We start from the raw sequence: 13,674 nt of genomic DNA, 5'->3' as shown, positions 1-13,674 counted from the left end.
TCATTGGCCCACTTTCGGCGGCATTTGCGTGTCTGGGAGGTGGTTTCGCTTGAAGTTCTTTGTCGTGTTGCGTTTGCTTGCCATGTGTATCTTCGTCGGGGTGGCGGTAGAGTCGATGAAAGGTGTGCGTATATATACCGTTGGAAACTACAACTAATAATTGCAAGTAGGAATTTATACTAGCTCGTGGTCATCAGTGTGCAGCCACGTGGACTGTCCACAAATTACTGTACCGACGTGCGGTCATTCAGTATACCTACAGTTTTCTTGGCATTGAGCTAAATATGCAAAAATACTTACTCATTAAAAGGGATTCAAAGCTCACCTGAAATTATAAAAGAATGAAAGATGTAGTGAGGAATAAATGCAAACAGAACGGTATTTTAAAATATTTCTAGAACTTTCGTTTTCCACGATGGAATATATTAAACAAGACTATGCAAAAACATTTCCAAAACAAAATCATAGTTTGATTCATAGTTTGATTCTTCATAATAGAATCTATTTCAGTATATGTATTTCCCACAGATATAACGGATCCCACGCACTTCTTCTTTCGGTGCCAGAAAATTTTCCGTCCGAATTGCGCGGAATATACGTTCCAAACCTCCGCCACCTGCAACACGTCATCATTTTTTTGGCTCTGATGTTGACTTAACTTTTCTCGGGATCCGATGTAGACTTAATCAAGTTTAATTATGCTGACAAATGTTGGCAATGCAGTTCGATATGCAACTACATAGCTGATTTCCGACTGGCTCCAATATTCTGCTTGTTCCCTCCTCTAAACGCGGTGGCAGTGTTGGCGGGTAAGGGATGAAATGGGAACGGCCGACAACGATAAACGTGACACATGGCGTGAATGCTTGCAACTTCGAAGAAAACAAACAAAACCGCAACCGAAACGAGGAGGCACGATAATGAAAACGTAAACATGAACCATTTCGACACACTTACACATACAATTCTAGCTACATACGCTAGTGATTGAAATGAATATGCTTTTTTGAACAGCGACTTAAAATAGACTATTCATTAATACATCATCAAGTAAAACGCAAATAGTAATTACAATGCATTCTATCTGCAGTATCTTATTTTAAATGTAAAAAAAATTTGTTTGTCCCTTCGTAGTCTAATCGATTGGCCAAAACAAGTCATGAGAATTCCATCCAAAAGCCTTCATTATCATCATCATTATCATCCATATAGCCTATAGCCAGAATCCCCACTGAGCGAGCAATCCATGCTACCGAGGAATCATGTGGGGAGCCGCGAAAGTTCTATACCACTGTAGTAGTGATCGTGCCAGTGTTGTGTAATTGCGAAAAACAAGCTCACGGAAACCAACAAAGTTGATGACGACTGCAACTGAGTTGTGCTGTTATTATTGTTGGTTTTGTTGGTGCTGTTGCTGTTGCTGCTAGATGGACGGGTTCAATGGCTGACCCATTTTCCGCTATAACAAAATCGAAACCCGAATGAACGAACGAAACGTGCACGAGAGCGCGAACGAAGAAACGGGATTCGTTGTAGAGTGGGCGCGGAAAAGCGATAGCTCATGCTTACTCGGTCGACTTTACGTTTTTGCTTTTATTCGTCGGAGTTGCGGCCTCCCGTGCACGTGCTTTTGGTCGTTCGGAACCGGGAACGGGGTTTCATTCTTGCATGTTGCGCGTGCTTTGCTTTACCTACTGGTGAGTCGGCGAGTGTATTTCATCGTTTCTGTTTGTTTGTTCACAGGTTTGCTAGAGACATTGAAAGGTAGTCATTCTCATCATTTACCACTTTTGCTCTCTTCATGTATTTTCCACTTCTTTGCTTAGCCGTTTACGAATCAAATCGAGGGTTCTTTAATTGTAACGAATATTAGGGGAGACCGGAGCGGTGTTTTCAGTTTTCATATTTTAACGTTTTGATTCAGGCAGATCTTGCAAAATAGAACACGTTACAGAAAAGGGAAGACTGTTTTCAACATCCTTGAATTTTATCAGTGTTTGTTTCCTTATCTTTGTTTTTATAAACAAAAATATGTGACGTGGAAAACCCGACAACTGACCCCGGTCCCGGGGTAAGTTTGCGGTATGTATGGATGCGCCAAAGAATAAGCAATCAAATGGAGATTCAATTATTTCAGGTCTCCATATGGAACATGCTGAATGTCTTTTCAATAAAATTGTATATTAACCGACATTTGTCATTCTATTTCAGTCTCAAGACCTTGGTCTTTTGACTTCCGCTTGTACCCCAAATTCAAAAACAATTTTTTGAAATATTTCAGGTGATTAGCCGAAGTAAATGTCCCCTGCATTGCCAAATACATAAGAAAAAGATTATCTTACTTTGACGTGTATTGCAGAAATAAAAATATTTGATGGCTCTTTTTGCACTGTAAATAGTACCGAAAATTTACCCCGCCTGCATCACAGCCAACTTAACCCAACCGCATATTTCAGTGTAAATCCGACCGTTGGGTAAACCCGACCCTCCTCTGTTAAGAATACCATCATAATCGTGGTATGACAGCATTTTATTAGTCTACATTGAGATTCTCAAACGACAATAAGTGTGTTTTTACAACTTTTAAAAAGGTAAATGGATTTAAATTCATTGATTAAAGTCCTACAACGTGCATAGATGAATATAGTCCAATAATATTAATATAATATGTCTGTAATACCTGTACTAAATCAACCAAAAACATAAAACAGCAAGAATGAATGTTTTCGTAAAACGGTTGTATCTCTCTCTCTCTTACACTACCGTTCAAAAGTTTAAGTTCACCCCACAATGTTATTGTAATATTCCAAAAGCTATGGTTTTCTTCATTTATTGTTATTTATTATTATTATTTATACAGTGAAGACCTGGTTTTATCAGCATCTGATTTTATCAGCCCCCGATATTTCTACCCCCCATTTTATCAGCTTTTTGACCCGATCTTATCAGCTTAATATGAAAATTGATAGTTGGTAGTTTGATAGGCTCTAGCAGACAAACCAAGTTGAATTCGAGTAAATCCTTTCTTGAGCTTATTTGTCTTATCTTAGAGATCCGAAATATGCAAAAAAAATTCTTATTTCTTTTTAATTTTACGCTGGCAGACCCCCTTAAGCTAAATAATCAGGAAAGGTTGTGGGCTATATCTAGGGTCTAAAGAAGAATATTTTAAGAGCATCGGTTTCTTAAAAAGAAAGAAAAATATATGACCCGATTTTATAAATTTTCCCATTGTGTCGACAAGTTAAACTATCAGTTAACCCAAGCAAAACTTCAATGGCTCTTTTCACGAAGAAGCGAATAACAACCGGGGTTCGTCCCTTGCAGTTCTTTGATTCTGAGCTACTGTGTGCAGATCAAGTCAAATACGTTGGAGTCATATTGGATTCCAAACTGAATTGGTCTGCTCACATTGAGTTCAGAGTCAAGAAAGCGTGCATGGCCTTCGGGCAGTGCAGACGAACTTTTGGAAAGACCTGGGGTCTCTAACCTAAATACATCTATTGGATTTACACGACAATTGTACGTCCAATACTGTCATACGGATGCCTTGTGTGGTGGCAGAGGGGAGAGGTGGTGACAGTCCAGTCAAAGCTAAACCATCTGCAAAGAATGGCGCTCATGGCGTTGACTGGTGCTTTCACCACGACTCCGACTGCTGCTCTTGAGACACTTCTAAATATCAAACCATTACATATACACTTAAAACAAGAAGCACTATCATGTGCATACAGACTGCAGGTTACTGGGCTTTGGAACAGTAATCATGTTGATCTTGCTACCAGTCATACACGATTGTGGTCACAAATGGTTACATGGGGTGAAGATATTCTTGCTCCCAGCGATATTACACTCACTTGTGGTTTTCCTTACAGGACATTCCATGTGAAGATTCCCTCTAGAGAGGAGTGGTTGTCTGGCTTTATGGAAAGACAACAACAAACGCAAGTGGTTTGTTACACTGACGGTTCTCTGATGAAGGGACGTGCTGGTGCTGGTGTCTACTGTCGTGCAATGAGATTGGAACAATCTCACTCACTAGGTATACTGTATTCCAAGCAGAAATTTTTGCGATTATGTGCGGGGTGCAATCGGCCCTTCAACTGAGTTTGTCCGGCAGAGTTATAAACTTCTGCTCCGATAGTCAGGCTGCAATCAAGGCCCTTAGCTCAGACAAATCCCGGTCCAAGCTAGTGATCGCGTGCCGAACCCAAATCGAAGAACTAAGCATTGTCAACACTATCTACCTTGTCTGGGTGCCCGGACATTGCGGTATTACTGGAAATGAATGGGCTGACGAATTGGCCAGGGCAGGCTCAGCGATTGACTTCGTTGGTCCTGAGCCCGCGCTGCCAATTTCGACAAGTTGGATAAGGGAAAAAATACGGTCCTGGGCTTCGTCCGAGCACCGCAATTATTGGAGAAATCTACAAACGTGTCGCCAAACAAAGGCGTTTCTAGAACAACCATGCCCAGTGGTTTCGAAAAATCTCTTACATTTTTCGAAGCTCCACTGCGGCATGCTGACCAGGGCTTTAACCGGCCACTGCAAACTCAATTATCACATGGTAACTATTCAGCGCGCTGAGTCTTTTTCATGTGATCTTTGTGAATCCGACTACGGAACCTCATATCATCTGATATGCAACTGTCCAGCGGTAGCGCAATTGCGATTTCGAGTCTTCAGCCGTCCTTATATAGACGAAACCATGTTTGGTCGACTGAAACTCAGAGACATACTAAAGTTTCTTATCCAATGTGGTAAAGAGGTTTAGGCTTATTCGCAGGCAAGTTGAACTACTTGTGAGTTTAACTTACCTGTTGTTTATTTTTGTTTTGTGCTGTTATTTTTCCCACCCTTCCAATTCTACTTCCCCACACCTCCTTGTCCTTTCCTTCCGCTCAGGAAATGATGAAAACACACGGCAAGGCACAAATCCCCGACTATGTACGGGGAACGTGTCATTTGAGCCAATATATTCTGATTCCTGATGGTTTTCTTCATTTATTGTTATTTATTATTATTATTTATACAGTGAAGACCTGGTTTTATCAGCATCTGATTTTATCAGCCCCCGATATTATCTACCCCCCATTTTATCAGCTTTTTGATCTTATCAGCTTCATATGAAAATTGATAGTTGGTAGTTTGATAGGCTCTAGCAGACAAACCAAGTTGAATTCGAGTAAATCCTTTCTTGAGCTTATTTTTCTTATCTTAGAGATCTGAAATATGCAAAAAAAAATTCTTATTTCTTTTTAATTTTGCGCTGGCAGACCCCCTTAAGCTAAATAATCAGGAAAGGTTGTGGGCTATATCTAGGGTCTAAAGAAGAATATTTTAAGAGCATCGGTTTCTTAAAAAGAAAGAAAAATATATGATCGGTTTTATAAATGTTCCCATTGTATTAGCCCAAAATTCACCAAGGGGATGATAAAAACGGGTCTTCACTGTAATTATTTTTTGATCCATTTCTCTACGATAGACACATCAAATATGTAGTTTTATTTTCACTATTCAATAATGAAATGATAATCTTCGAATTAGGTCAATTTGAATAGATATTTTTCTTTGACAGTTACGATTTTCAATACAAAAATCTTTCTACTCACCCTTTTAATAAAAAAAAAAAAAACAATTTGGAATATAATTAGTGAGCTCTCACAGCACTAAGATGTTACGCGTATTATGTACTCGACGCATCGAAAGAATACAACCTGTCATAACAAGTTTGTTTGGGATCTACGTCTCTCCCAAAGGCGTCAAACTACACTTTGACCAATAGCGTGTAGCAATATGATATAGTCAAGACGGCCGTGCTTGACAAAGTCTACTGAGAAACTGACTCAATTATGTAAAATTCAGAAAAAAAGCAAGTGAACTTAAACTTTTGATCGGTAGTATAATCATTCGGGGAATAGATTGAAAATCACCTTAAATAAAACAAAGTGTTTAAAATTAAGAAGACTACTTATTATGCTCAAAGATATAATATCGCCCACAACCTCTACAAAACAAAAAAAAATTGCAACAAAAACACATTGGATAATGGGTTCCACATAACTTGAGGTACATAATGAGAGACAGAGCTATATGTCTAATAGAAACTGTGAAAAGGGGATTCCACCAACTTGCCCCGGGCTCACCTATTTGGGATGGATTCACTTCGCAAAAAAGCTTCATTATTCGGGGTTTGGTTCATAAAATAGTTGTCGTTACATTGTTATTGGAATATAGTTCGTTTAAAAGTAAATCTATTGCGCAATGATTAAGTAATTATGCTTATATTTAGAGATATTTCAAGTAATTTTAGCACACTCGGAAAAGGCTCAGGTATACAATCGTTACCAGTGATTTCGTGATAGATATTCGTGCAGGTTTACACCGTCTTGCAGGATTAGCGACAAGCGACAAGCGAGCATCGATTGTCAAAGAAGAAATTCCGACAAAAACAATCTTCGGTACATACCATTCGAACGGACTATACAGTTGGTTATTAAAGAACGAAGCGGAGACGAAGGAATCGATATTGTATCTCGCTTACGATAGACTTCAAGAACCTCTTTGGCAGTACGAGTTGTGAAGTCTATACCGCACCACTAGACGGAATGAAGAGCTACCGGATATACCGATAAATAGTTCTGCTTGAAGACAGAAGCGGATCGCGATAACAGCGCATGTTCCGCAAGGCTACTACATGGTCTCAAAGGTGGTGGAAACCTTCGAAAACAAGATGATGGAAAAGGAACCCACGTGACCGAGAATTCCGAATCATGAACGAGGTTTTTTTTCTAGGATTCGATTCAAGGTGCTCGATTTTGGCTCGCTATTCTCCAACTTATATTTTCGCATGCCGCACACCTATCTCTCTCTCTCTATTGCACACAATCAGTAAGTGCAGGAATTGTCCCAAACCTTTTCTAGGCACGCTATTCAACGTCACTTTAAATGATCTTTCCTTTAACATTCGCGCTACATGCCCAGCGCACTGCATCTTGACCCGTGTCGAGTATTAAGCGAAAATTTCATTTCTCAATCACGCCGAAAATTCGATAGTCTACATATTACGACGCGCACGGCTCATAATCGTACTGAGAAACAGGAAGTGCTACCGATTTTTACAGAGCAAGTTTAGTGCTCTTTCGCAGGCTACGGGATTTTAGCTAAGCACGTTTCTGTTCATAGTGCAACATAGCTTTTTAACTCGCGGTTAATATAGTTATCACATGTGGTCCTAAAAATCATCGATATTCTTTTACCATACCCTTTCTATTCTGCACCAAATAACGACATGCCATTCATCAGAATACGCATAGTGTGGAAATCCCAATTAAGAAACGTTCTGTACCTTCAAAGACGGAGGAGTAATGGTCTACGCACATCAAGGCATTGCAAATAAGTCTTTTTTAAATTATCAAGACTACCCCCTCTATATGATAGATGCCAAATTTTACACCATTTGGGCAATTTTTGACCCCATCCATATCTATGGAAGTTTTCACAACCTGTAAAAAATACATTAAATACTATAAATTTTTAAGTAGCACTCGAAAAGTTACAGTTTACATCTTCTTTTTTAAAAAAAATAATCTTAGTATTTAATTGGAAAGAGTGTTTGAATGCGATATTTTATCCCCAAAATTATCTATTTTTAATAATATCCATCAAATCATACATTTTAGCAGTTTTGCAAAAGTGTAAAAATTTCAGGAATCAAACGAAATGAAATACGAGAAGTTGAGGTTCTAGGGTATTTTGTCATTCATATAAAATTTTATCAATTGCTCATGCATATATCTCTTCTTCTCTTCAATCATTTTTTATTAAATGAGCCTTGTTGAAAGTGGAATGTACTCTGAACATTTGAATTTAGATTCGTTTTTAGGGGACGGGCACAGCGTAGTTTACCAATCGATTGCCTTGTACGCAACTCACCTGGGTTCAAATCCCAACCCTGCACATAGGGTTAGAGCTTTTTCTAACTGGAATAGGTGAATGACTTTAACGTTAAAACCTCTATAATCGACATAAAAAAGTCATTTTTTTGACACGAAATTTTTGTCGATCGGTCTATTATGTCCGTAGTTACGGGTTGAAAAGCGCGCAATTTTCCATATGGGTCATTCCATGCGAAGTGATCAAGGCACGTGTAATCGACCTCCACGGATTTGAACAAAATTTAGAGGAATTGTTCATCTAGGGCCAATATATAAAAACCCAAATTTTTGTGACAATTGAACCACCCCTCGGGTCATGGGAGCACCCCCCGTTTTGGCAAATTGTCAAAACCCTTGATTTTCTTTTGATCATATCTCCGGTTCTATTTACTCTAGAATCAAACCACAGGATGGCTTTTGAAGAAAATTGTTCAAGGAGTCTATAAAAAATATTATTTTTTGCCGACAGTGTTGCCAAGTATGCAATTTTTTCAGTTAAATATTAAAAGTTAATTTTTCTCAAAATACGCATATTTTAATTTTGAAAATTTTAATGCCATCGCGTTCCTCAGACATTTTTACATAAAAAACACTTATCATCTCAATATAATATGAGCGCATCCTGAGATACACCGTTTTGAAGAGAAAAAACCGCAATTTCCCATATAAAATCGCAAGCGCACAACACTAAAAAACCAACTTGAGTATTCTGAGTTCAAACATAATTTTTCGTGAAGTAGACGAGAAATGATGAAAAACTACGTATTTGGTTTGCTTCTAGCAGATCAGGGTCGATTTTTATGACAGTTTGAAGATTTTCTCAATTTTGGCCAATAAAAATGGATTTTTATATGAGAAAATCGGAGTTTTTCCCTTCAAAACGGTATATCTCAGGATGCGCTCATATTATATTGGGATGATAAGTGTTTTTTATGTAAAAATGTCTGAGGAACGCGATGGCATTAAAATTTTCAAAATTAAAATATACGTATTTTGAGAAAAATTAACTTTTAATATTTAACTGAAAAAATTGCATAGTTGGCAACACTGCCGGCAAAAAATAATATTTTTTATAGTCTCCTTGAACAATTTTCTTCAAAAGCCATCTTGTGGTTTGATTCTAGATTAAATAGAACCGGAGATATGATCAAAAGAAAATCAAGGGTTTTGGCAATTTGCCAAAACGGGGGTTGCTCCCATGACCCGAGGGGTGGTTCAATTGACACAAAAATTTGGGTTTTTATATATTGGCCCTAGATGAACAATTCCTCCAAATTTTGTTCAAATCCGTGAAGGTCGATTTCAAGTTTGCATCTTTTTTTGATCACTTCGCGTGGAATGACCCATATACAACTGGTACCACCATGATATCAAACTATTGCAAAACCTTTATGGGAGCAATATTAATTGAATTTTCCAGTCAAGAAGACTAACCAAAGTCGCATTGACCAAAATGGTCACCTACGACGATTAAGAGGATGTTCTTTTTCTTTAGAATGAAATTAAACCAGTTTTTTTGTGGAATAGTTAAAAGGCGTTAGGGCATCCGGTTACGAGCCTACTGTCTCTTGCGGTAAACTGAAATTAATCATCATTATAAGTTCTTGAAGGCAATGAAACTGAGTACGACTTATACCAAATTGAAATGAATTTCGACGATTGATTGATTGTATAAAACCATTTTTAATCCACGTAGTAGTGCAATTATGCCTTTCTTATTTCACCAAACTATGACTCTATGGCTGGTTATGTTCAATTGTTTAATTGTGTAAATGTTTATTACACTAGCTACGCCGCTGTTTAAATCCAGGAAAATTTACGTCAGTCGAAAAAAATTGGCCGGGATTAGGCTATGGATTTTTAAAGCGATTGCGTAACCTGCGTGCAAAAATGTGTCAAAATCCAAATAGGTCGATTTTATTCAAAATTCTTTTCATAAGATTGCACCAAATCCTGACTTTTCATGCATTTAAGACATTAGAACTCAAAAATACAGATACGATTTTTCAATTTTGCTTCATCCCCCCCATTATAACATTATTTAGTTCCTGCTTCTATGGACTCAGGTAGCCAATGTAGTCATTAGTGATCTAGGCTGGTAAATCCAAGTAATTTTGCACCCACTTCAAAAGGATTTGCATCATTTTGATAGTGGTACACACCAAAAAAATCTGAATTTTATCGTTGACGTAATTTCAAACATGACACAATTCAACAAATCGTAATTTATGAAATGACGCAACATTACCGTGTTCTGTTTAATTTTACATGGAACATATACTTTACATTCGCAATGACATAAAATTGCACTTCCTACCATTCAGAACAAACGCTGTATGTGGAGTAAAATTACATGATTTACGAAATTAAACATCATGTAAAATTAATATCACACGTAAAACTAAGTCATTTTTGATGCTCGTATATGTCAGGGTCAGGAGACGTAAATTTACACTATTTTTTCTAGGTGTGTATGATAGTGATATCAGTTTATCTGGAAAATTGCTTGTGTAGCCGCACTTTTCAACTCGTAACTCCGGAATCGGAATTTCGATCGACAATTCGATAGCAACCGATGGGAAGGTTGTAGGAAAGACCGGGGCTAGTTGGCGGTGTTTTCAGTTTTCATTATTTACCGCTTTGAATTGGGGAGATTTTGTAAAAAGGAAAATGTTTCTTAAAAGGGTTGACTGTTGGCAACATCTCTGAATTTTATCAAAATTCTTGTTTAATCGTCTTTGTTTTTTAGACAAAAATATGGGACGCGGAAAACCCACCAACTTACTCCGGCCCACAGTGGCAGTTCATACAAAGTTGTGACAAAATTATAAAACTTGGTTTATGTGGCTAAAAATTGGGGTTTTAAGTAATTTTGGGTGGCTAAATCCATTTTCGCTATCAGTTTTGAAATTCCATAATTAATTTTTTCTACCACTTTTATGTTAACCCATTTGAAGGCGTTGGTCGTTGAAGGGTTAATATAAACGTTAACAATCGTAGCCAATCGTAGTAGGGTTAATATACACGTTAATAATCGTAGTCAATCACATCGGATAGCAGAAATGGTTGACAAAACTAGTAAAAATCGCTGATTTTGAAGTAATATGATGTAGTTTGGGCAACCAATTAGTAAGAAGATTCATGAGCGACAGGGCGTCTCCATATAGGTATTTTCAAAAATAAAGATAGAACAGCTTCGGAGCAAAAATGCGCAAGATGACCCCTATATATCTTAAAACTAGACAACATTTTGAGTCAGATTCATGATAAGTTACCCGTGGGAGATCGTCTCAAAAATGGGAAAATGTATAAAGATAAATTACTGATATGACATTGAATTTCTCAATTGATTTTTTCTTGATGCAGAACAAAAGCAAATCATTTCTGCGCAAAATGCTTAGAATATTAATTCTTCTTTCTAAAGAATTCAAAACTACTCCAATCGGCCATGTATTTCTTGAGATATCGCCATTTGAAGTTCGTAGGTACGAACAATTCTAATGAATTGGATTGAACAGAAATCCTCGACATCATTTGCTTCAACGGCATGTTAAAAATTCAGTTTCAATCGGATTATCGTAAAATTTTAAGATAATTTGATTAAAGCTAGGAGAAAAATAAAATAAATATTTGCAACAGATTAACAAGACATTGATTTTCGGCGTTTTGTCACTCGTCGTGCCACTGTGCGGCCCCGGGGTAAGTTGGAAGTATATATGTGTACGCCAGAAAATAAGCAATAAAATAGAGATGCAATTACTTCAGGGGTTCTTATGGAACGTGCTAAATGTATTTCCAATAAAACTGTATATTAACACTTTCCATTATATTTCAGTCTCAATACCTCGGCATTTTGACTTCGACGCGTACTCCATATTCGAAAGCAGATTTTTGAAATTCTTCAGGCAATTGGTCGAATCAAATGTCCTCTGCATTGACGAGATTCACAACAAACAGATTCTCTTACTTTGAAGTGAATTCCAGAAATAAAAATATTTCACTGTAAATCGTAACTTACCCCAACCGCATATTTTATAAAAAACTATATCAACAATAATTTTTGTTTGTAGGTAGGTGTAATATCTATACAGATACTGAAAGCTCTCATCATGCATTATCGAAAAATGTAGTCATTCATGGAATAGATTAAAAATCACCTTAAATAACACAAAATGTTCAAAACTAAGAAAATTTACTTAGTATGCTCGAAAGCTCATTATCCACCACAACTTCTACAAAACAAAATGTTTTGCATCAAAAACACATTGGATAATGTGTTTCATATTGCTTGAGGTACACAATGAGAAACAGCGCTATATGTCTAATAGAAACAGAGCCGACATTATTTGCCACATAAACATTTTATGATCTCGTCGAACTGAGTCGAATGGTTTAAGATGACCTCCGGACCTCTGTTAAAACGTTGATTTTCGGTGTGATTGCATTTCCTTTTTATATGAGAAAGGCAATCGGATTATATTACTCGTAACTCCGGAACCAATGCTTCGTTCAAATAAAATACTATACCCTTCATTTAAAACCAAGATTGTGAGAATCAAGTCAGCAATATATAACAAACAAATATGAATCTAATTTCGGGATCTGGTCTTTTCTCGGATCTTCCGGAATCCGATTATCAATGTGGTCATAGAGACTTTGTCTGGCAAGTAGTGAGCTGGACCAACCAATTAGTTTTGCATCATTTGATTATACCGGCTTGTATGGGTCTTTCGCATGTGACCGCATACTTCAACCCGTAACACTGAAACCACAACTTCGATTTCATTTGAGATTAAATTTGAGAAAATCGAATGACATTTCTGAGAAGCAAATGTTAATTCAATTCAGGAGCTTAGCCACTTTCTTGAAGCTTCCGATTCTACCGAAAGTGTCCAAAGTTGATTGTGGTTATGATTGGGCATCAGTGAGCTGAACCTATAAATCCAAGCAATTTTGAACACATTTTATGCAGTTTTGCGATTTATATAGGAATTTTATGCGTGGTCGCACTCTTCAACCCGTAACAACGGAACCGACAGTCGGAATTGAATGAAATTCAATGGCAGCCTATATGAACGTTGTACATTTCCTTTGAGACTAAGTTTGAGAAAATCAATACCGCCATCTCCGAGTAATCGATGTGCATTTGTTGGTCACATACGAACATTGGCACATGTACACAGACGCTTGCGAAAATGGTTGATTTTCAGAATGATTGGATAACTTTCTACAGGAGAAAGGCAATAAACCTTTTATTTTAAAACATAATTTTTGACACCTTTTGTCACTTGAGCCACGTTCAAAAATTTTAAATAAATAATTGGTAATACTAGATATAACTTATACTGTATAAGTTGTATAAATCTATCTCCTGTTAATTTTGACATAGAACTCAAAAAAACTACCTACGTCATCCGCCGATCCCGAGCACAACTACCTTTCTCGGAGTAATACTTTCGTGTAAGTGATCAGAAGCTTCCATCTAAAAAAATAAGTTGAATTTGTGTGTTTCGAATTTATCTCGTCAGTAGACATCCATATATCCAAACAGTCACTGGCAAGTCCCAAGTCTAACTTGGCCCAAATTTGGTGTTAGTTAGTGACGACTTGAATTTGAAACACAACAATCCAACTTAATTTTAAGTTAGGTCTTGTACCCTTACTGTACAAATTGGTTTAATCCATTTTTCCCTTTTAGGAATAAATATTGCAAGGCTTCCATCTACTTAAAAAGAA

The sequence above is a fragment of the Topomyia yanbarensis genome, chromosome 3, assembly GCF_030247195.1.
Source record: "Topomyia yanbarensis strain Yona2022 chromosome 3, ASM3024719v1, whole genome shotgun sequence".
Taxonomy (NCBI): Eukaryota; Metazoa; Arthropoda; class Insecta; order Diptera; family Culicidae; genus Topomyia; species Topomyia yanbarensis.
Note: the sequence above shows the minus strand (reverse complement) of the source record.